This window comes from Tenrec ecaudatus, chromosome 7 (assembly GCF_050624435.1).
Source record: "Tenrec ecaudatus isolate mTenEca1 chromosome 7, mTenEca1.hap1, whole genome shotgun sequence".
Taxonomy (NCBI): domain Eukaryota; kingdom Metazoa; phylum Chordata; class Mammalia; order Afrosoricida; family Tenrecidae; genus Tenrec; species Tenrec ecaudatus.
The window spans coordinates 16669023-16693456 of record NC_134536.1 but is presented as its reverse complement, the minus strand read 5'-3'; the positions used below and the strand labels follow the sequence as shown (position 1 = coordinate 16693456).

The 24434-nt window shown below is 46.6% G+C and overlaps 1 protein-coding gene, 1 non-coding gene and 1 pseudogene across 6 annotated transcripts in view; all 3 read right to left on the bottom strand.

Annotated features, from left to right (window-relative positions):
• The window catches only part of ZBTB2 (zinc finger and BTB domain containing 2), a 39320-nt gene that overhangs the window by 14021 nt on the left and 865 nt on the right, over positions 1–24434 (bottom strand). For 2 of the 5 annotated variants that reach the window (XM_075554368.1, XM_075554369.1), the window contains exon 2: positions 4868–5220. The exons of 2 other annotated variants lie outside the window; for them this stretch is intronic. The gene's annotated coding sequence lies outside the window, so the exon portion shown is untranslated. Of the gene's footprint in view, positions 1–4867; positions 5221–6726; positions 6923–24434 lie in introns of those variants that run through there. One more of the 5 variants, XM_075554370.1, reaches the window with a different exon arrangement.
• Positions 12356–12462, bottom strand: LOC142453946 (U6 spliceosomal RNA). The gene has a single exon (XR_012785497.1). It is a non-coding gene; the product is annotated as a U6 spliceosomal RNA (small nuclear RNA).
• Positions 18687–20138, bottom strand: LOC142452645 (large ribosomal subunit protein uL3 pseudogene; annotated as a pseudogene).

Genomic DNA, 24434 nt, shown 5'->3' with positions numbered 1-24434 from the left:
GACCTACTTTTCTCTGTGACGGCATCGGAGAACCACTGAGCTAGCTAGCACGTACCAGTACCAAGTTGGAAACTTATGAGCTTCAACACCCTGCCTTATGCTTCATTGTGCTCGATGGATCTTCAAAGTTAGGATTTATTGTAAATTCCTTCTTTTTTAGGGTGTGTGTGTGTGTGTTTCATTTCCAGCCTGTTTGCTGGGCATGGCAGCAAAGCCGAGGCAGGCTTGCCTGGACGGCGAGCTACTGGCTGAGAGGGGTCAGTCCAGCTGAACCGTTTGCTCTTCCCTTTCCATCTGTTGTGCACTAGCAAAGAGAAGACACGGGCTGCTGTATCCCAGGGAAACACGGGCTGTTGCTGGCTAGGATAGGGGATGCCGCATTTCAGGGTGAGGCTGGACCCTCCTCAAGAATGCCGGTGGCTTACGTCTAAGAGCTGTGGCCCCCGGGCTGTTCCATACGGAGAGCACCGGCACAGGAGGGTCAGTCTTTGGAAAGTCCGTGTGGCCACTGAAGCAGCTTTGACCTAGGGAAGCTCACGGTAAACTGGAGGCTGAGGGTTCCCATGTGATGTAGGGCCAATAGGAAGCATTTTATAATTGGTAACTTTTAAGTTTCTGAAACACCCGGAGCATAAAATCATCTCTCTCTAGAACTGCAATGCCAGAGAGCTGTAAATATCTCAACATTTGGTTCTACAAATGCTGACATGCCTGCTTAGGCTGATGATCCTCCCTCTTTTTTTCTCCTCTGCAGCCCTGCCACTGGGCCCTTCACTGTCTCCCTCTATACCTTCTTGCAACTCTGAAAAAAACATGGGTTTCCTAATCAAGATGAGGTCCCATATACATTTTATGAGGAATTCCAGTGTTAACAACTACATACCAGCACAGGCCACCCAATTTACGCCAATGAACACCTATGCTAATGAGATCAGGGGATGCTCATTTATGGGTGAAAGAAACTGGTAAGACCTTGAAATGTCCTTGACTATGAAACCGACAACAACAACAAAAGAAAAAGAAACCAACAACCTATCAGGTACCTTCCTGAACAATGCCAATGAGATGGCTAGGAGATTGGCGAAAGAAAGCTCTACCCCAAGCTGTCGCCCAGAAGATCAACTGGGCAAACGGATCTGGTCCTATAAGCAGGAGAAAGGGGAAAATGTTTACAATGACTGTGAGCCTCTAATACCTTACAAGTCAGGTCGATCCTTAGCAGGCCAGGCTCTGGGTTGCTTTTCACTGAGTTTATAAATGATCTCTACCCAGGGGTTGCCAACCTTGGTAAGGCACCATCAACAGGCCTCACTAATCCTGTTAAGGTTCCCCAAACACTAGAACAAGGGACGCAAACGAAACTCGAGGCTTTGTCCTGCAGGTCACTGACCCATCGACAAAGCCACACTTCTGTCTGTCTGTTGTTCGCTTTTATTACAAAAGTCTGGGCATTTTAAGGTTTTCCTTAAATTAAAAAATAAACTCTCCGGACACAGATACTGAAGACCAAAAGGGTGTATATGTTGTTAGGTAAGCGAGACCCGGGATATGGAACCTTGAAAGAAAAGGGGACTGGACTGACGGATGATAACACGCCCTCCTCTCTATTTATCAGCGATATTCATCTGCTCTGTGTCAGGATCCCTGTTAGACTTGTGACTATTTGCATATCCTTTTCTTTTTTGGGGTGTTTATCTATACAAGATAGGCAGGATAGACAATCCTACGGAGACAGAAATGGGACTGACTGTTCCTGGGGGCAGGGAGGGGAGGAGACAGGGGAGCCACTAATGACGGGTATAGGAGAATAGTAAGGGTTCTAAAATCGATGGCAGGGAGGGTGTGGCTTTTCTGGGCATGTCTGATCAATCGCATTATATCTGAAAGGAATTACTGAGCGTGAACGATGGGTAATCATGATGGTGGGGCAGGAGGAAAGAAAAAAGAACAAGAAGAAAGGAAAATATATATAGATGTATATGTAGATACATACATCTAAAAATGTAGGTGTATTTGTTTATGTTCGTGTGTGTGTATACACAAATGCAACAAGGAAGCACATGGACTTTGGACCTGCACGTAAATCTTACCTCAGTACAAGAACGCTCTGTTCTAGTAATGTGGCATTGTTTGATACCTCCCTGCAGGATCGCTGAAGACAAAATGGGTGCATAAGCAAATGTGATGAAGATGCCTGATGCTGTCCGGCTATTAAAGATACAGTGTGTGAGTCTTAAACGCTTGTAGTTAAACAAGCAGCCATGTAGCAGGGAAACAACAAAGCCCACATGGAAGAAGCACACCAGCAAGTGTGATCATGAGGTGTCAATGGGAAGAGGTACCAGAAGTTCAAAAACAAGCAACCAAATCAATGTGAAGGGGCGTGGATGTAGTGGAGACCCACAACCCACCTGTAAGATGATTGGACAGTTTCTCTCAGAAATGGAAGGGATGATAAATCCAGGGTGCAGCATAGCACGATGAAACACATAACTATCCTCTAGTTCTTCAATACTTCTTCCCCATACTATTATAAATTTTACTTGTTTTACCTCATTTGTCATGTTAGGTTTGCTTATATTCATTTGTATAATTAAGATCGTTCGATATATGAAAGCCAAGATAGATGACCCTTCAAAAATAGTCACAGATGTAATGGTCCCTGGGGAAATGGGAGGGGCAGGGGGAGCTGAGAGCACTGATGGCCGTATAACCCCACTCGAGGGGAGGGAACAACAGAATTGCATGTGAATGGATATAACTGGATGGTATAACACTTGACAATCAATCAATCAATATTCCTGGGGGGCAGGCGCGTAGTGTGAGGGAGGGAGGGGACAAAGGGGAGCTTACATCAAGGAGTTCAATAAGAAAGAAAGTATTTTGAAACTGATTGTGGTAGCAAGTGTACAATACTGCTTAAAGTGACTGGAATGTTATATCTGTACGTGTTCCCCATGAAATGATGAAAAAATAAAACAATAAAACTCTTAACTATCAGCGCCTACATCTGAAGCTGAATGGTAGGCCTCAAAGGGAGGAACATCCTGGGCGTTTCCAGGAGTTGCATTAAATTCCCAGGAGAAATGACCTCTCAGGTGAATGGAGGCCCTGGCAAATTCCGAATTGCTTCACATACCACACTGTCAGCTCTTCATCCCATGTTTATACAAACACCTTTGTCTCAGAGTACAAAACTCTCTAAACTTGTAGGCGCAACAAATCAAAAACAAAGTTGAATCCATTCACAGCCTCTCCCTGTTTCTTTTAGTCTCATTGCATGTCTACTTTTTCCTAATACATTGAATAGGAAGGGGCCTGCAATCTAGATGGCATGGCCATCCCTAACTGAGTGAACATGAGCACCCGTTTAGGGTACTCTGAGAGACACACAGAAGAGGGAGGCGGAGAGTCACAGGAGGATGCTTGTTTCTCCCACACGACAAACCTGCTCAATGAAAAAGAAACCTCCTCTCTTCTTCCTTCTTTTGTTGCTAAGGTATCTTTAGTTCCTGAAACTCTGTTGATAGTTATGCTATCATGCATATCCCAGTTACCCCTTGAGGAAGGAAGCAAGGGAAAGGATTAGCACCCACTATTCAAGACGTTTTGACCAGGGTCTGATAAAATCCTACATTCACGGCCATCCAGTCAATGATGACTCACAGTGGCTCTAAAGGACCCTAACGACCCTGTGGGTTTCCAAGACTAATTGTTTATGAGAGTAGAGCGCCTAGTCTTTCTCCCGCGGAACCCCTGGTGGTTTTGAACTGCTGACCTTTTGCATCACAACCCAACATGTAACCACTACACCACCAGAGCTTCTTCATGATACCCTACATGATTCTTTATAAGGATATTGTTTTTCTTCTAAGGAAACTTGGGAACTGGGGATAGAGATTTGTACCAAATTCCAAGTACCTTTTGTCAAATATAATACCAGACGCTACTAATTTCCCTGGCAACAAATCTTGACAGTGTCTTTTTAGTATCCCTGTGCACCCTAAAGGAACTCTTGTGGCATAGTGGTTATACATTGGGCTGCAATCCTAAAGGTCAGCAGTTTGAAACCACCAACTGCTCCTCTGGAGAGCTTTACTCCTGTAAAATTTTATGATCTTGGGAACTCACAGGGGCAGTTGTACCCTGACCTAGAGGTCACTATGAGTCAGCATTGACTTGATGGCAATGTGTTTGGTGTGATTTTGGTTTGGTGCAGCCAAATAGTCAATACCCACTTTCTTTCATGTGGGAAGATAAATACACATGGAATGCCATGCCTCACAGGGTCACAGAACCTCATAAATATTCTCAAATGTTGAGTGATTTGCAACCCGTACAATTTAGTCAAGAGCCCACTTCCTACAGTATGTTGATGACCTGACAGTACGTTCAAACTCCCCAGAAGCTTGTCTCATTCAGCGTCCAGAGAAAAGTTACAACCTGCTATAAAAACTCCGGGACACATACTCTCAGTAATAGGGATAACTTTCAGCCCTAGAGAAAAAGGACTACTGTAGCTTACCCCCATGCCCTCTACAAAAAGGTAAGAAGGGTCTCAGGACTTTAGGGCTTTTGGAGAACTTAGATCTTAATATAAGGAAAATAAAATTGGCGACGTCCTGTTTATTGTGGATTGGGTAGGGTTTACAGAGCAAATTAGTTTTCCATTTAGCAATTTGTGCATGTTTTGATTCACGACACCGATTACGAGCTGCACAATGTAACATCCCCTATCCCATTTCCTCCCTGTGTTTCCCGTGCCCTTTCCTCCTCCTTTCCTGACCCTGTCTGCCTTCTAAACGTTGCCCTTGAGCAAATGCTGTTCTGTTTGCTCTCAAATGGCATTACTTTTAGGAGTGCATACCTCCTTCGTGTTATTGTTCCCCTTTAGACGTGTCTGTTCTTGGGCTGAAAACGGAGTCCCGGTGCTGAGTTGCGTTCCAGGTGCGTGGGAAAGGTGACTAAGGGCCATAGTCTCCAGGGCTCCACCGTCCTGCACCTGACCAATCTGGCTGGTCTACTTGATGATTTTGACTTTTGTTCTACGTTTTTCTCTCACTCTGTCCCAGGAATTCAGACATGATCTTGTTCACAGCAATCCGCAGTGGGGCGGGCACCATCTAGTTCTTCTGGTCTCAGGATTGTAGAGGCTGAAGTTTGTGTGGTCCATTAGTCCACTAGACTAATTGTTTCCATGAGTCTTCAATTTTCTTTGCTCTGGACGGAAGAGACCAATAGGTGCACTTTAGATAGTTGCTCACAAGCTTTTAAGACCCCAGCTGCCACTCATCAAAGTAAAATGTAGAAGATAGTTTTTGTGGACTACCCTATGTCAATTGATTGATTACTGTGGGGGCATTTTTGAAATGCAGCCGATTAAGTCATTCTTTCTATTCAATCTCCTCCTGATATAAACCAAGTTGTCTTTGTCAAGCTTTGCCTGGGACATTTCCTTTGCCCAGCAGGCCTACCTGTGCTTGAAGGCAGATTGATTTGGGTAGCTCCCTCATTTCAATGGCTACGTTTTAGTAATGATCTGTAGATCTCCTCTCTGGATAGCTTTTCCCAGCTTTAAGGTTACCACCACCACTTTTGTGGCCAAGAAACCTGGAAATATTGTTCCCACTTGGGGGAGGGGATTCTAAAGCCTCTTGTGATGGAGGCACTCATTTCAAGGTCAAATAAAACAGGACAGGTGTAAGTAAGATCTTCCTATTTTTCAGAGATTCCACCATCTTTATCAGCCTTGTGGAAAGGCCCAAGGGGATAACATTAAAGAATCAACAAGCCAAACTTTCTGCTACATCATACTTACCGAGACCCAAGTGACTTCCTCTCCTGATGAATTTGAGGGCCCCTCTTTTTGGACCACACATGCTAACTCTTCATGAACTGTCACTGGACAAACCTACGCTCTCTCTTCTGAGTTGCAACCTTGGATTCTAATTTGGTATCAACCAGTAACTGAAATATTACCAGGCTTTGATTTGCTAACAATCATAACTTTTGGCCTTTGAAAAAACAGATCTGTTGAGCTGCCTGTTTCAAAGATACACTCAAGAGACTGTTTATTGAAAGAGGTACTGAAGAAGAGATTTCTCCCAGCATCCATTGAAAGGAATCTTACTTAGTTCTTTAAACTAGTCCACATGCTGCTAAATTTCGGGGAGTTAAAACTTGGGCTTTCTTTTCCCAAAGAACGGAGGCTTCAGCTCCTCAGTGGATCGTAGCAAGCCAAAGGCAGGCTGACACTCCACCATGATGGCCAGCAACCACCGACCATGAGGAGCAGCGAACCTGGCCTAAGACTTTAGAACAAGCTAGGAACGAAGATAAAAGATCTGGATTTTGCCTATTGCTTTTTAAAATGTAACTAGTTGGGATTTAATACGCATTGTTCTGTATTTCAATCACGTCAAGTAGAACTGTATAATCAGTTTCCAAAGGCCTATTGCTTTCATCACAGTTGCTATTTTAATTTTATTGCATGTTCTAAACTTTAAAAAGCCAGGATGTTACTTTGGGGTGCCTGACCCAAGCCAGGGTGATTTCTATCCCCTCACATACATCGAGTAAGCAAGCCTGAAGAAGAATCGCTACATTTGAATTATGGTGCTGGTGAATACTAATATGGACTACCCAAAAACCAAATATATCTGCTTTGGAAGAAGTGCAGCCAGAAAGCTCCTAAAAGAAATGATGTAGATGCTTTGTCTCATGTACCTGGAACATGTTTCCAGGAGCGGACAGTCCTGGTTGGCAGAGCGGAGCGGCAGCGAAAAAGACGTCTCTTGACAAGAGGGACTGGCCCGGTGGTTGCCCTGATAGGCTCAGACATGACGACTGTGAGGGGGCACAGGGCCAGGAGGCGCTTCGTCCTGAGAGGCGCGGGGTCTCAAGGAGGCAGAACCCACTGGAAGGCACCTAACAACACAGGTCTCAAGTTTATAGACTTCCGGGGTCAAAAGGGGCGGTTGCCTTTTGCTAACTAGTAGTTGCTTTTGAAGTTGGCGTTTTACCTACTGGGCCTTGGAGGCTTTGCTGTAGCTCTCTGCGCATGGACTCTGGGTGCTGGCTACCTCTATTTGTCTGTAGCACTGCTGCCACCTCTTACATGCCAGTCACAGGACTTTATTTCATCGGGATAATCATTTACCTCCTGAAGGCTCCAGCTTACCGTTTTAGGACCATTTTCCTTCCTCATGAACCTTTCTTAGCTGTAACCCTATTGCTAGTCATAGCCCCTATTAAATGACTGGTGGGCATGAGAATACCTTTGTTATAAACACTCAAGCAGTGGCCCAGACAACCTGTCTGACTGTTGGATTGGCCATCAATTCCACAACCTGGCACCACACATTCAGGGTCATTACTTTCTCTCAGCCTGAATTTTTGTTACGTCTCCCACCCCACTACTACCAACTTCAATATCACTGAAGCCAGCCGTGTGTGAAGCTTTAACATCAAGGTTATTAGTTCAGTCCCAGGACCCCTGTTTCAACCTAGCCCTGATTAGAGTTACCACTTTTCTGACGTGGCCTGGAACCATTCAGAATGAAAGCTTAGTTTCTTAAAATGCCCCTCCCCAGATTTTAGAGAGCAGTTTTTACATGGAACTTCGTAGTATGCCTGGAGGGCAAGAAGTTTTCTGGTATTTATATGCAGAACTAAGATTAGGAAGGCAGCCTGTCTGTCATAACTCCGTGACAGAAAATTGGCTTAGAGAAATAAATCAAACCATTCTTCCCCCTTATAAACATAATGGAACTGGTATAACATGTGCCCTCTCCAGAGACATTCTTTACGTGAAAGCTCAAGATGCCCCACCATTGCCAATACAAACCCAAATGGAGAGTGTCGTGTCCGGGCTTTGTCCTGTCTCAATGCCTAGAATGTGAGAGGCTGATGTATATTAGGGAACTTAGGTGTGACCTCAAATGTTTGCTTTGATAATGAAACTATGGACGGATGAGTTCAACCTTTTAGAGCAGAAAGGGAACAGAGTCCAGAGAGGACCAGGACTGGTGAAGAGATCTTCTGAAAGAGAACTCTGGCTTGAAATACTGTTGAAGGGCATTCCGCCCTTGCTAGGGGGGGTCACTGAGTGAGGATATGCTGTCTGGAAGATAGCTGACACTACAGGACAGATAGCTCGCGATGTTGCTGATTCTTTGCCAGCTCAGGAGGAACCTTTAACTTCTGTGCTAACGCGGTTTTAGAGAACAGTCTTTCCTTAATTTTTCTGTTACCGCAGCAGGAGCAATAGATGCCACTGACAACACCTCCCATTTCAGGTAAGTAACCCCTCTGGCGAGGAGGAACAGGATATTACAGAAATTCATCAGAAGGTTGCCTATTCCCCGTTTCCCTTGCTATTTTCTGTTGGTTACCTAAACCCACAGGTTCTTGAATTAGATCAATTTTATTAAGAGGACATGATACCTATGATTATTGTCATTATAATTGGAACAATTAAAAATAGTTTTAAATTATATTATTAAAATGTCCTAATTGGCAAGTTAATGCCGATGCTTTGATTCAGAGAATTAATCTGTTACCAATGAAGTGACTTATGTATGTACATTGATGAAAGCTATTCTCTTGATGGACTTGAGCTCTCATGATCAGGGCTTTCATTGACAAAACAATCAATACGCTCCTCTAATACGGTCCTACTCCATACTAATCAAGCGATCAATCGATCACTTAACACTGAAGGCTAAATCTAGGCAGGATGAAACAGTGGATGGGGTCCAGCCATTCAAAAGGAAGGCATCCAGGATTTCAAAAATGTGTCCCTAAGCAAAAAGTCATTTAAAAAGTAATGAAAATGAAGAACTCCAAGAAGAAGGTACACTATCTTACGCGTGATCAAAGAATTTCATGGAAATCCTTGATCAAAAGGAGGGAATTTTTGAAAGTCTAAAACCTGAAGCACTCAGCATGTGTAAATATAACAGCTTGAAAGCAGAGCCATACTCCATTTTAAGTTGACATAAATCTAGAATTCATGTTAAATTTTAGTAGCAGGCTCTCTGTCCCATTCCACCCCACAGTGTTTAACCTTTGCACTGACCTAGCCATATAAAGGAAATATTAAGTAGCTGTGGTTGGAAAGATCCAGGATGTTACAGTCTGTCCCCAAGGAGGTATTTCATCCATGGTCAAACAGGCGCAGGATGTGATAAGCATATGCCCAAAGGATCTTGACACACAGCATTACCAAGAAATCTTTACAACTGACCTCTAGGAAAAGACATGCTCGAGGAAAGCAGCTTTAATAACACATTCTCTGAAAAGCATGCTCTGTACTTCTCCGAAAAACATATATATATTTGCGATTACGTGCCCTTAACCAATCAATTCCACATATACGCTATCCACCAATCCTCATTCACTGAGAACCCACTTTCTGATAGCATGCCTTCAACTAGGTCAGTACTTTTCAGCAAACTGTAATTGTGTCGTTTCCGTTCTTGCTTTGGCTGTATAAGAATATTTGCTGCTTTGTTGCTATCTCAATTGTCTTATGTTTACTTTGAGAATTCTGGACACTTTCCCAGTCTGGATAGCCTCTTGTGTTCCAATAAAGCTCTTTGATTTTACTTGGAGAGGGTGTTTGTTTTCATTCTAGGACACTCCCAATTCTTGCTAAAGAGTCTTGTCAACACCACTTCTAACTCTCTGTGGATTTAATGGTGAGTGACATGAAACAAATTTTTTGTTTATCAAAAAATTCTATTTCCTCTTCTCTTTGTTAAGGAATTTTGTCTATGTTTCTACTGGGCTGTTTGTCTTTGTCTATAAAATCTCTGCACAAAAGCAAACAAACAAAACTCTGCATATGAGGAACACGAGACCTTTGCCACATATTGCTAATATTTTCCCCATTTTCTATTTATAGATCTTTGCTGTGTTAAAATTTTATATTTCAATGCCATCAAATTTACCTATATTTTATAGGAGGATTTAAGATGCTTGGCTTTTACATTAAAGGATAGTATCCCATCTGGATAATAGCAAAATGTATGGCTTCCTCTTTATGTAAGTAAACAAAAGCATTTTGCTTTATTCATTATGAGACTATTGATAAAAGTACTAAGTGTTCCTTATTACCGGGGTCTTATCATTATTATTTTTTTAAGGTGCCCTGGTGGTGTAGTGGTTACTTGTTGGGCTACTAACCACAAGGGTCAGCAGTTCGAAACTGCCAGCCACTCAGAGGGAGAAAGATGAGACTTTCTCAGGAAGTCTATGAATCAAAATGGACTCAATGGCAGTATGTTTTTTGTTTTTAACAATAATTTTAGGAGTGCTGGTAACACAGTGGGCTAAGCACTAGACAGCTAACTAAAGCTTGGTGGTTCAAACCCATCTGCTGCTCTGAAGGAGAAAGATGTGAGTCTGCTTCCATACAGATTTATAGCATTCTTTTCAGATGTTTCTATTTCATTGCCCACCACCGACCCCTGCTGTTGAATCCATTCCACTCAGGCAACCCTATAGGACAGGGTAGCACTGTTCTTTAGTGTTCTGAGGCTGTAACTCTTCATGGGAATTGAATGCTTCTCTTTGCTCCCATGGAGAGGCTGGTGGCTTTGAACTGCTAACCTTGTGGGACCCGGCACGATGTGTAACAACTATGCCACCAAGGCTCCTTATTTCCATTTCATAGACCCAACCAAGCTCTCGACTGGGGCTCCCTCTTTATTTTGAAAATAAAAAACGACCTACAAATGCACACCCTCCTTAGGAAATGGGGGGGGGGCTTTCACACATAAACAGATAGAAAGGGCCCAGTGTCAGACGGAAGAACAGTTCTGCCAGGGAAAGGAAGGTCAGCATCACATCCAGCACATGGATATAAACAAGCAAACAAAAACAACCTAAGAGTTTACTTTGACATTCAGTCATCTCTAATGGTTTTCTTGATACAGGAATGGTCAAGTGTTCAACTGGGGATTCCAAGCACCTTTGGGTGTCAATCCAGCCTCACCAGAGGGTCTGCCAAGAGCCACTGACACTGTGTTAATTCTAAGACACAGTGACCGAGCAATCCTCACAGAAGAGGTACTATCTTACGCGTGGTCAGAGGGGGTGGTGGGTTTCAAACAGCAATCTTGCACTGCAGCCCCACCAAGCACCTCAAAGTCAGGGGACAGGCCAAATCTGGCTGCTCGCCAGTGGCCACGAAGTCACTCCCAATTCATGCCGGCCCCTAGGTGGCAGAGAGCGGGCTCTGGAGAGCGCTCAATGTGGGGTTTTCAGAAGCTGATTGGCAGGCTTTTCTTCAAGGAGCCTCAGCTGAGCACATTCTCTGCTTCTGCCACCCTGGGGCCACCGGCTCCCTCACTCTACAACAGGCTTTAGAAGCTAAAGCCAAGGCTTGGGCCGACTGTGCTCTACTCCCATAGCCAGCAGGGGGAGCTGCACACCTGGGAGGGACGGGCCACTTCTCCAGCCATCTGCTCTAGCATTCCGTGCCTTTCGTTAAATGGACTTTGTGCTTGGGGAGGAACAAGAGTGCCGAGTTCCACTTCTACTTCAGCCCTGCCTCTCTGCAGTTCGTTCCCACATAGGTAGTAATGATTTAGGGGTTAAAAAACAACACAAAACCACCAACCACCAAACTCACTGCCATTGAAGTGATTCTGACTCGTAGTGACCCTATAGGACAGAGAACTGTTGTGGGTTTCTGAGGCTGTAAATCTTCACGGGAGTAGAAAGCCTCTTCTTTCTCTTCAGGAGCAATTGGTGGTTTCAAACTGCTGACCTTGCAGTTAGCGGCCCAATACGCCACCAGAGTTTGTGTACCGATGTGACTTTAAAGGCTTTTTAAAAGAAGGAACTTAGGATAAGTTGACCTGGAGAATTCGTATCCACTGAATGCACGCTGTATTTGGCAAGAGCTTTTCCCACTTTAAACTGTCACCTTGTACTCTTCAGGCTGATAATTAGATTGATTACTGCTTGTAGTGTGCCTTTCACACACACATTATTGCACTCGGTCCTCAAAATACCAGGGGACACACTTTCATTATGATTCATACTAGTTAAGAACTGTGGCATTAATTAATAAATGACCCCTTATTATATGACAAAGAATGTTAAGTATTTTGTTACCAGGTAGCCTTGGATAGACTGGGACTCCTGGTGACTCACGGGTGCAGAATGGAAACATTTCTCCGGGTTTTCAGTGTCTTCCCAGGTGCCTCTGGGCGGGTTCAGAGCACCAACCTTTAGGTCAGCAGTTAAGTGCTTAACTGCACAACTTAAGAAAGGTAGGAAGGTGGCCAGATAAGCAAGTTGCAGCTTCAGGATATGTTAAGGTTTTGGTCTCTATTTCTTTATTTTTAATATGGAAAGCTTCACAAATTTGCATGTCATCCTTGCACAGGGGCCGGGCCAATCTTCTGTGTATCATTCCAATTGCAGTCTGTGTGCCGCTGGAGCAAGCACTGGTCTTTATCTTAAAAGCAAGGGGCTAAAATTGATTGTGGCGAAGACTGCACAACTCTTTTAAACAATATGCTCAGGTGTGGCCACTTTGTTACTATTGTAATTCCTTTGTGCGTTCTGTTAACTGCTGACCTATTGCATTTATTTTTGAGTGTTGATGTTGCTGGTAAACCGTTATATTTTTAGAAATTCTCATCTTCCACATAGCATGATGCCACCTGACCTTTTGCCTTGTTTTCCCCAAAGTATAAATACCACCGCTCCCCCACCTCCCTTAAGCATTCAGGCTTGAGGGTGAGTTAGGCTCTAGCTGCCCCTCGACTGCCAGCTAATTGAAGGCATATTAATATATATATATATATATATATATATATTCAAACCATGGAATTGTATGGTATGTGAATTATGTTGTCTATAAAACTGTTAAAAAAAGAGGAAACTTTTTTTTAAGCCGCGAGAAGCCACTGGAGGGCATTTAAAACGACCCTCTGCTTAGCACCTACTATTTGAAGCCCCCTGAGCTGCATGCTCAGCTGGTGGCACTTGCAGAACCCACCAGCTGGTTGGGTGGCAGAGCCTGGGCAGGAATACCTGCTGGAGGGACACTGCAGTGGTCCTGAACAGTCTAATTTTAAACTGGGGGTCAGAGGCCCCTTGTGGGAGTTGTGAAAAAAAATTGGCAACAATAAAATGTTTGTGAACTCGCAACGACCCCAAGTGGATTCAAAGTCAAATTTGTAATGAATCCAAGGTGTTTCTGGCAGCGCTTGCCTATGCTGCAGAGTTCTCAGGAGAAGAGGAGCCAGGCGGGGAGGGAATGAGTTGAAGCAACACTGGCTTCCCAAGAGCAATGAGGGATACCTGTCAGAGGTCGACTGTGGAGGACTAGGTTCTGATAATGAGGGTGGAGGGAAATAGCTAGGATTCCAAAGATATTCTTGTTGCCAGAGGTGCTGACGAGAGAGAAGGTCTGACTCACAGGGACCCTGTGTACATGGAAACAAACACATGCTTCGTCGTTCTGCGCCATCCTGACACGTTGTTAGGTTAGGCCCTTGTTGCAACCACTGTGCCAACCCAGCTTCTTGATGGACAGGGTAGCTCCCCTTTTTCACTGGCCCTCTACCAAGCAGGATGCCTTATCCAGAGACTGGTCACATCCTCACTGCCAGGGACAATCTGGCTGGATTTCTTCCTAAACAGATGTGTTTGTTCTTCTGGCAGCCCAGAAAAGCCCAGGTGGTGGAGTAGGCCACCCTGGGCTGCTAACCACCAGGCCTGAGGTTTCTCCACAGGGCAGTCTGCTCCTAACAAGATTTCAAGTCTCAGAAGCCCAAAAGGGCAGTTCTACCTTGTCCCCATAACATCACAAAGACCCAGAATTGACTTGATAGAGGTTAGTTTGTGGGTTTTGCGCCCCCTTTCCTTCTTTCTGGCAAAAACTAAACAAAACCAAACTCACTGCCAGTGAGTCGATGCTGACTCATGGCGCCCCAATAGCACAGGGCAGAGCTGCCCCTGTGAGTTTTCAGGACTAACTCTTGACAAAGGGAGCAGGAAAGCCTCATTTTTCTCCCAAGGAGCGGCTGGTGTTTTCAAACCGCTGGTCTTGCAGTTAGCAGCCCAATTAACAACCACTACGCCACGGGGGCTTCTTTCATGCGGTCCATTCTGTTCTTCACCAACCCCGTAATTCCAATGCATCCTTTCCCCCCTCTGGTCTTCCTTATTCATTGTCCAGCTTTTGAATGCATGTGAGGTGACTGAAAATATTATGGCTTGGTCTGGAGCACCTTAGCCCCCATGTCACATCTTTGCTCATTAGGCTTTAGAGATCTTCTGTAACAGATCTGCCCAGTGCAATACGTTGCTTGATTTCTTGACTGGTGCTTCCGTGGGCCTTGCTCATGGATCTGAGAGTTAAATGAAATCATTGACAACTTCCATCTTTTCTCCATTGACCATGATGTTTATTGGTCTAGCTATGTGGATTGGGTGGGGGGGCTGTTTTCTAAACATCGAGGTACATCCCATCCTACAGGCTGTACTCGGGATTATCATCAGTAAGTGCTTACCGTCCCCTGTGCTTTTAGCAGGCCTGGTTCTTCTTGCCTCTAACAGTCCTGATGTCCCATTACTGGTGGGCGAATTAGGCGCAGGAGGCACAGGGGCTCAGAATGTCCAAGATGACCACTAGACATCTAGCTGGTGGTTCGCTCCACCAGGAGAGGGAATGCATGCTGACAATTAGGGAAGAGCCAGAGTCAGGGTTGGGCAAGACATGGGCGATAGTTCTAGGACACTCCGTTGGAGCTACAGCTTAGAGACTGGTTTTGCAGATATGGAGCTCAGAGCTCTTGCTGGTGATTTATGTTGGAGAGCCTTCAGAGAAGCGGGCTTATCTCCTTCTAGAAACCCCACCCTTAAATCACCCTACCATGGTGCATTGAAGTTAAAGTGGTAAATGAACATAAGTCAGCGGGGAACCCGGGCTTTCTGGATACACTGCATGCTCCTCCCACGACACCACCATGCACTGCCCACCATTCCCGGACGTTCTCACAGAGGGCAATCAGCCCGGAAATGGAAGCCGTAGGTACGAGAGTCCCAACCACTTCACACCAAATAAAGAAAACCAAAACCCAACCTCATTGCCATCGATTCAATGCCGACTCATAGCAACCCTACAGGACAGTGTCAAACTGGCCCCTGTGGGTTTCTGAGACTGTCATTCTCCAGAACAGAAAGCCTCATCTTTCTCCCAAGGAACTGAGCAGCTGGTGGTTTTGAACTGTTGACTCTGCAGTTAGCAGTCCAACCGGTAACCATTATGCTACCAGGGCGCATTACAAACCAAACAGTGAAACCCCCCTCCCCCATCATTCTTATTTCCTAAATTAGGGAACACAGGAACTAGAGTAGAGATGGACATGGGGGTGGGGCAGCACTTAATAAACAAAATGAGTTCTTTATATACAAGGGGTTTCCCCCACCTCCTTGCAGACAAAAAAGGGGGGGGGGAGTCATGTTTTCAAAGTTATGTACTTAAATTTTTTTTAATTTAACAAAACAACCTTATCATCTGCAAAGTACTTCTCATTACACTTAATACATTTGTCAAATCTGCGATTCCATTCTTGGAAACATTTTTCAAACTCATCTGTTTGGACGGCTGGCAGCACCTCCCCCGTTTTCCGGCACTTCTTCTATGCCATCAAATTGCTGCCCCTCTCTCTTCTCAGAAAAAGAAAAAAAGAAGTTGTATGGAGAAAGGTTAGGTGAGTCAGGTGTGTGGGGCAAGAAAGGCATGCTGTTTTTGGCCAAAGCTGGTGCACTGAGATGGCTGCATGAGCAGGTGCACTGTAATGGTGGCAAAACCAGTCCACCATCTGCCACAAATCAGGCCATTTTGGTCACATACTTTTTTGAAATTTTTTCAGAATCTCCAAATAGAAAGTCTGATTAACAGTCCAACTTGGTGGAATGAACTCCAAATGCACAAGTCATTGGGAAAGTTGAATGGAAGACCAGAAGAAGGTTTGTCATCAATAGACATTGCGCCTTTTTGAAATGAGAAAACCACTGGTACACGTGTGAGTTTTTCCCATAGCACTGCCCTTGTAAGCTATGTGCAACATCACAACAGTTTCTGCTACATTTTTCCTGAGCAGGCAACATAATTTCACAGCCACACTCTGTTCTCTTAAATCAGCCATCAAAAAAAAAAAAAGAAGAGGTTTGAGTGAAACGGGTTTTATGAAAAAATTCACTGTGACCAGAGAGAGCCTTCCCAGGCGATGCACTGGGACGTTGGTTAGTGCAGTGGGCAGGGCCCACTAACTCCGAAGGCGCTGCTCAATGCTGGTCTAGTGGGGGGCGAGGGGGGGGGGCGGACTCCTACTATGCAAGCTCCGCCCAGCAGAGCTTTTATCCACTGGTTTTTTTTGGACACACACACACACACACACACACACACACACACACACAAACACACACACCCCACCCCCAAGTGGGGTGTTTTAAGTAAATTCAGAGATTGGCAGGCATTCCATATTGGCATGGTAAAACAGAAACAAAAAAGCTTTTCCACAGTTGGTGTGGAAAAGGAGTGAATAGATGATGAATTGTCCCACGGACACTTTGAAGCTCCTCATGTGAGTGGGATTTTCGATTGTCGAGTGATGAAGCTTTGGCCAGTGTTTGCCACAGGACACTGACTAGGGTCAGGGCTCCAGCTTCTGACAAGCAAGCAGCAGGTTTGTAACCACACAGGCTGAGTGCTCAGAGCCCGAGGCGCCCTTCCTTCAGAGGTGGGACAAGGCGCAGAATGATGGTCCTTTGATAACATTTCTACAACCCCACATCCGCTTTCACTTTCAAACGGCAGGAGCCTACAACTGCATTGGGGAATTGATCATTCACTTTTTAAAGATAATAGCTTTTCTAAGCTACTAACCACCACTTAGACGGACCCATTTCCAGGGCACTCAAAGTCCCCTGAAATCCCAGGTTTTATTTCACTGAAGCATCAATGAGTGCTACAAGGCACAGGGCGGACGCATAGTACCAGAAAAGCTCTAACCACAAGTAAGATGGATCCTGTCAAATAGTTTAGACCACTCACCAAGATGAAAAGTGGCTTTTTCAATTAGTATTATAAATAATTCATACCGCGGGGCCAGTAAGTAAGCTTTCAAAGACTTTCCCCAACCGCATTTCAAAGGTAGGCAGTGTACCTTATTTCATTGTGATCAAAGTTAGAGAACTTTTCCTTAAAATAATTTTAGTCAACCTACAGACTTAGCAATGAGAAAAAGGGGGTGTGTGAGGGACAACTGAAAAACTAACCAGTAGCACCATTCCTGACTTGGAAAGCACTGTCTTCATAAAATATTTGTCCTTTTTGATCAGATGTCTTTGCTGGGGCACCCTGGGGTGCAGCGGCTAAGTAGTGGGCTGTGCACCAAGGGGTGCTTGGCGGAGCTCCGAGGGAGAAAGAGGCAGTCGGCAGCTCCTGCAAAGATCTGAGCCTGGGAAACCGTGTGGGCACTTTTACTGGGTCACTGCGTTCAAAGCAACTCCAGGGCAATGGGTTTGCTTCGGGTAATATTAAAATTAGTTTTTAATTTCTGCATGTACGTTGAGGTCAGAAGGAGGCAGTTCTGGGGCATTTTATGTGGCAAGGAGCAGCAGGTCAGAGACTTATGGCTAATAGAGAGTTGATATTAAAGTGATAACTCTACAGGCGTCATGCCACAATCAACTTTAAGGAAACCTACATAATAGGTCACACCGAGCAACATTCAAAGCCTAATCTAATTTGCTTCTAATAACGCACCAAAGTAGAGATTGCTTTTTTAAATATAAGCTGTGATGAGTAAAATTAATCTGAAGGAAGTAGAATCACTTTGAACATAGTTCAATTTAGCTAGCAAAGAGCCCCAATGCATTTTTGGGGGGGCTTAGTAAATCATTTGTTGTATTTATATAATCAATCCTCACGGAAAATTATGATTTGGTTTAGCTCTCTGCAACCCGTTCCCAAGCTCTGAGAAAGCTTGCCTTCTTCCGAGCTACCTGATCTTTCCTGGGCAAGAGACATTTTGGGACCACTCCACCTCTTCTTTTTAACATCCGTTAGGCTTCTTCTCATAAACCAGATTCTCTTGTATAGTGGCATGTGCTTATACATCTCCTCCATCATGCTCTTTATGTATGGAGAAAATTGTTTCTTGTAAGCATCTTCATCCCCTTCCATTAGGCAGCGCATGTAGTCTGCGACGTTCTGACCCTGGAAGTGTTTTGGATGCACTTCTGCATTGAATTTCTTGCTTTCTGAATCATAACCAAAGAATCACTTGGTACTGTGAGGGATAGACAAGCTTCTGTCCACAGCCCCCTTCAGAGCCCCAAACACTTTTTTCCAGTGATAGTCCTGGCAAGGCCGGCATCCAGATCGCCACAGACCGGTGGAAATGGATTTTAAATCAAAGTTTTAAATGCCATCAGATTTCAATATTCTTGGGCAGGGCTTTCTCATGCTTTTTGGTCTCAGGACCCCTTTATCACTCTTAAAAATTGAGGTTATCAATTATTGAGCTTTGCTCATATGGATTTACATATTGCTATTTACCCTTTTAGATATTAAATCAAGTGAGATATGAAATTCCAAAGAAAATTTAAAAACATGCATTAGTTTATTAAACATACAAATAAATCCACTACGTGTTAACATAAGCGACACATTTTTAAAGAAAGATATTTTCCTAACAACTAGTTAGTGGAAGCGGCTAGCTTTGGCGACCTCATTTCTGAGCAGTGAAGAACATCCACCCTCACTCACATAAACTTAAAAAACCCAAACTCCCGGTCATCGAGTTGATTCCAAATCATGTTGGCTCTTTAGAGCTGGGTAGAACTGCCCGTGGGTTTCCGGGACTGTAATTCATTTTTCCCCCCTCACAGGAAAAGAAGTCTTTATCCTGATCCCACCAGCTACACCTCTGTTATGCGCCTTCTTCCTCGGCAATTCGGTCTTTCTTGAGTGGTCCCATGAAAGCTTTCTTCTTTTAAGCGGTCTGGAAGTAGCAGTGGCCAAACTTGGTGTTGGTGTCGATGAACTTGAGGTCAATGCTCTCCAGGGCCTGGCGCTTGGTCTGCACCAGCAGGGACTTGCGCAGAGAGATTACTCCCTTCGTGGTGCCCACAACGAAGCCCTTCAGCATGACAAAGCTGCCCAGGAGGGGTGATGCTCTTAGTCGCTGAGGCATTGTTCTTGATAAGCTTGCCGTCCTTGATGAGGTTGCCCTCCCTGGCTGATCTTGAGGATCTCCGTGTGCTGGTGGTAGTCTTTATGCCCAGCACGGGCCACCGCGAAGGCCACCCGGGCGGGATGCCAGGTCCTGATACAAGCCGCCTTGCCCAGCCTTCGGTGGGTCTTTTGGGCCAGCTTCTTTGTAGCCTTTACCCTTAGTCACCGCAATGACGTCGATCATCTCGTCCTGCCCGAACACCTGGTTCACGGGCACCTGCTGCTCCAGCTTCTCAGGCACGGAGCCCCGTTCACCTGGCTCTCCATCAGGCAGGCACGCCTTCTCCTGGCGCAGGGGGAGCCGGCGAGGACGCGGATGACCGGCAGGGCAGGACTTCTTCATGCGCTGGCGTCCTTCTCCAGCGGCGTCTTGCCCTCCTCACCTGCCCCTTCTTGCAGTACTTGGTGAAAGCCGCCTTCTTCGACGTGAGCCGGTTCCTGTAGACCCGCCGCCTGCACTCATCGCTGATGTGCTCCGCAAAGACCTCTTGAAGGCAGGCGAGGCGTTTCCACGTAGCCCGCGATGCCCACCACCACCATGGGAGGGGTCTCCACCATGGTCCCCGCCTCCACCCCTTCCTTCTTGTTCACCTTGGAGCCTGGCCTGTGCACCTCGCACACAATGTGGGTCCTGGGGCCTTGTAGCCCAGGAAGGCCGTCAGTGGACCGGCCTGGAGGCGTTGTCCTTGGGGAAGCTTTTCACCTTCCCACGGAGCCGGCTGAGCAGGCCGGAAGCCCAGAGACGCGTGCAGGCCGCCGAGAACTTCCTGTGCCACAAAACGCCGTCCCTCCCGCTGGGAGAGGGCGGGACTGTAATTCTTAATGGGAGCAGGAAGCCCTGTCTTGCTCCCATGGTGATTTCAAACTGCTGTCCTTACACACACACACACACACACACACACACACACACACACACACACACACACACACACTGCAGTCCAATCTGGTGATTTCAAACTGCTGTCCTTACACACACACACACACACACACACTGCAGTCCAATCTGGTGATTTCAAACTGCTATCCTTACACACACACACACACACACACACACAATGCAGTCCAATCTGGTGATTTCAAACTGCTGTCCTTACACACACACACACACACACACACACACACACACTGCAGTCCAATCTGGTGATTTCAAACTGCTGTCCTTACACACACACACACACACACACACACACACACACACACACACACTGCAGTCCAATCTGGTGATTTCAAACTGCTATCCTTACACACACACACACACACACACACACACACACACACACACACACAATGCAGTCCAATCTGGTGATTTCAAACTGCTGTCCTTACACACACACACACACACACACACACACTGCAGTCCAATCTAGGCCAACTTGTAATGACCCTGTAGAAGTATCCCTGTTGAGTTTCCAAGAACGGAACTCTGGGCGCAGAAAGCCCCCTTTCTTCTTTCAGCGTGCTGGCGGTTCCAAAGGGCTGACCTGTGGATCTCAGTCCACACGCCACCTGCACAGGTGAGAGGAAGAAGTCTTTCAACAGCCTGCTCTGAGAACTGTGGCGTCCTGCTCTGAAACCACCACTCGGCGTGGCAAATGGTGGAGTAGTTATGGGACCTGAAAACTAGGAAGAAGCATGGTTTTCCTACTGTCTGTTCACAAGACTGCATGCTTTAACTTGTACTCTGAATGGCTCTTTTACCTGGCATGGTTTAACATCCCTGGGCTATTTGGAAAATACGGGCCGAGTTATGCACAGCATCCCATTGCTGCCAGATTTTGTCAGCACAGTGAAAAGGCCACAGCCAAGGGTCTGTCGACTTCATAATCATGCTGGGGACACAGAGAACCAAGATGACCAGGAGGGTGGCGTGCACCCAGACACAGAGGAGTCTGATGTCCACCCTTGCTTGAAGCATTCCGGGTGCACACTAATAAAAAGAACTGTCTGCTAACAGCAGGCGTCCTGGTGGGTCAACAGTTTGAACCTTCCCGCTTACAAGCAGGAGGAGGATGAGGCTGTCTGCTCCTGAAAGATTAAGTTTTGGAAACACACAGGGGTAGTTCGACTGGCTTCTGTCTGCTAAACCTCTTGCAAAGTGAAAAAGTTTTTTGCTAAGTATTTACAAACATGCCTCAGTTTCACAAATTCCTCTCTGTAAACTCGCTTTCCTGCAGAGTCGGTTATCTGATGTGTACTTCTGCCACGTGACCTCATTATGCACTTGAGAATGACCATCAGCCTCTCACTTGGCTTCTGTACCATTAAAAAAATGCTCTTGCTGTCTCAGACTGCCAACTCTGGTAGGTTTTCTGTGACCACAGACTTCATATTTCAGTAGCTATGAGCACTGATAGAAACACAAACGGATCTGTCTTGGAAGGACAGCCAGCGTGCTTCTTAGAGGACACGATAGCAAGGCACCTGTCAGGAGAGATCATCCCTTGGAGAAGGACATCGTGCTAAAGCGAGGGGTAGGGAGAAGAGGAAGGCCCTCAATTAGATGGACTGACACAGTGGCTACAACAATGGGCTCAAGCAGAGGAACAATTGTGGGAATGGTGCAGTGTTTCGTTGTTGTGCATGAGGTCTCTGTGGGTCACCTAACAACAGTAACAACATCAACACTGTAAAATGCGGAATTTTATTTATGATCATTTTAAGCATTTTTATAATTTCAAGAGTTTCTAAGTGCTAATAAAAATGGCAACCCAGGAGGATATAAAAATATTTGAGGAAAAAAAACCATTTGGAAAAATTTAAAAAGTTGTAAAAATGCTCTCGATATTTTTAATACTTGGAATGTCTGATTCTCCTCTCCTTCCCTTAGGAAAATGAAAATCCATGATTTCTTTTTATGTTCTCAGAGTTAAATCTGGAGACGCAAAGAGCGTGAGGAAGTAGGAAAAGTGATTCATGTCCTTTTGTTGGGTTCATTTTGAGATTGAAGGTGGGCATCTCCAGCAGGTCCCCTCCTGTCTCCTGTGATTGTCACAGCTTGGCACCACAGTGCTTGTCCAACTTTCCCAACACGTGCAACAGGGAAACTCTAGTGGTTTAGGAACTGGGTACCAAGTGAGACAGGACGAATGACAAGGAAGCTGATCCCAGGTCAATGCCTTATGCAGATTTAGCGGTTTCCCTTCCTCAATCTCACTCCTGCCATCAAGTCTATTGTGACTCTTAGCAGCCCACAGGGCAGATGAAGCAAAAACATATCCCATTCTGCAGGGGAGGCAATGGGTACTAAAGTCACAGGGTTATTACAAAGTGCAGCTTCTTAGAGCATTGGGGTAAAACACATTTTATGTTTAAGACAAAGGGTTCTGTTCCTATGCAGCGTTATTTCATTGCCTATGGAAGGCAGGCTGCCTAGTGCAGACTCTCCCCTGCTGGAGTCCGTCTTTGGCCCTTGGCTGAGGTCAGACTACACGAAAACTCGAAGGGGTGGTTACAGGCCACCACGGCCGGCTTCCTCATTGTTAACTACTGAAAACCACAGGCAAATCAAGTCTCCAACTTTTACCTTTTACCACAAACGGTTTGACTCAGAACAATTCCTTGAATCCAACATAAGCACAGTAATCGCTATTAAATGACAAATTCCCAATTTAAGCAGGTTTAATGTCCATGATCAATGACTCTTCTCTTTAAAAAGAACCTTTCTAGAGTTTGGAACCATCCTGGATACTGAGGGCGGCTATTCAGAATGCAAAATACAAAGTACTGGTTTGAGATGAACTAAGGGGAAGTCGGATTGGACTGTCTCAGTGCAGATTTTCTATAGAAAGTGCAGGCTTGATACAGAGCCAATAACTGGATTAATGGTTTCCTGGGGGTATGGCAGGGGAGGTTGAGGGAGGGGGACTTGGGGAGCAAATGAGTACAAGAAAGAAGACAATGTTCTACATCGATTGTGATGATTGTACATCCCTTCTTGATATGAACAATTGAATTTATATGAAGGTTATGTGCCAATAATACCGTTTTAAAAAATGCTGGTTCTCAGAACATTAGTGAGAAGTACAGTGCCCTGGGGGGCTACCCCCGGCAGGGTCCACATAGATGCCCTCCTTCCAGACAGCCCCCCTACCCCAACGCCTGGCTATGCTGACCTTCTCCAGGCCTTGACCACAGCACGGATATAACTGAGGTCTACGATCTACATGGCCCGGTGCATGAAGGACCCGGCCAGGGGGGCCGTGGAGTCCACCGAATTCTTTCACGGTGGCGGGTGGCAGCTCCTGCAGTACGCATCGCGCCCCCTCCCCCATCTGGCCTGCTCGGATGTCCAGGCCCTCTGTAATTCACCGGCAGCCACAAGGGACCCAAACTCGCTGCGTCCTATGCACCTTGGTTACCATCAGTTCTTTGTAGCCTTGTTTAAAAACCAGAGTCGGGGGGTGGGGGGGTTCGCTACACCGTGACGGAGCCGGGCCCCGCGCGAGCGCCCAGGCCCGACTGGCTAGAAGGCGCCCCGGGGCCCCGTGCGGCCTCCCCGCAGGCGCAGACCGCCCGGGGAGGCGCGCAGACGCTCTGGGCCGCCTCTGCACAGTCAGCCGACTGGGCGCAGCGGCCGACGCGGGCGGGCGGCGCCCTGGCGTCAGAAAGCCGGCCAACGGCCGCCCCGTCCGGCCCGGCCCAGGGGGCGGGGGCCCAGGGGGCGGGGCCCGAGCCGGCCGGGTCGGTGGGCGCCGCGCCCCCGAGCCCCGCCCGTCCCCGAGGGGCTGGGGGCCGAGGGAGGAGCGACGCACGCCGCCGGGTCCCTCGCGCCCGCGTGCGCGCGCGCGCCCGCGCCAAGTCCCGCGGAGTTTAGCACAATGCCGACGCCCACGCCGTGCGCAACGCCCCGGCGGGCGCAACAGTCCCGGCGTCGGGGCGGGGGGCGGACGAGCCAGCGCGAGGGGAAGAGCGCGCGCGAGAGCCGGAGACAGCGCGAGACCCGCGGAGGCCGGAAGCGCGCGTGCGCGCCCCCGCCCGCGAGCGAGGAGGCGGAGCCGCAGCAGTAGCGGCAGCAGCTGTAGGAGCCGCTGCAGCTGGGAGAAGCGCCAGAGAGGCCGGGCCTGCTCCGGTCGGACCGGATCCCTCCCCTCCTCCTCCCTGCTTGCTCCCCTCCCCCAAACCCACTTCCGCAGCTCGCGGCCCTGCCGCCGAAGCAGCAGCG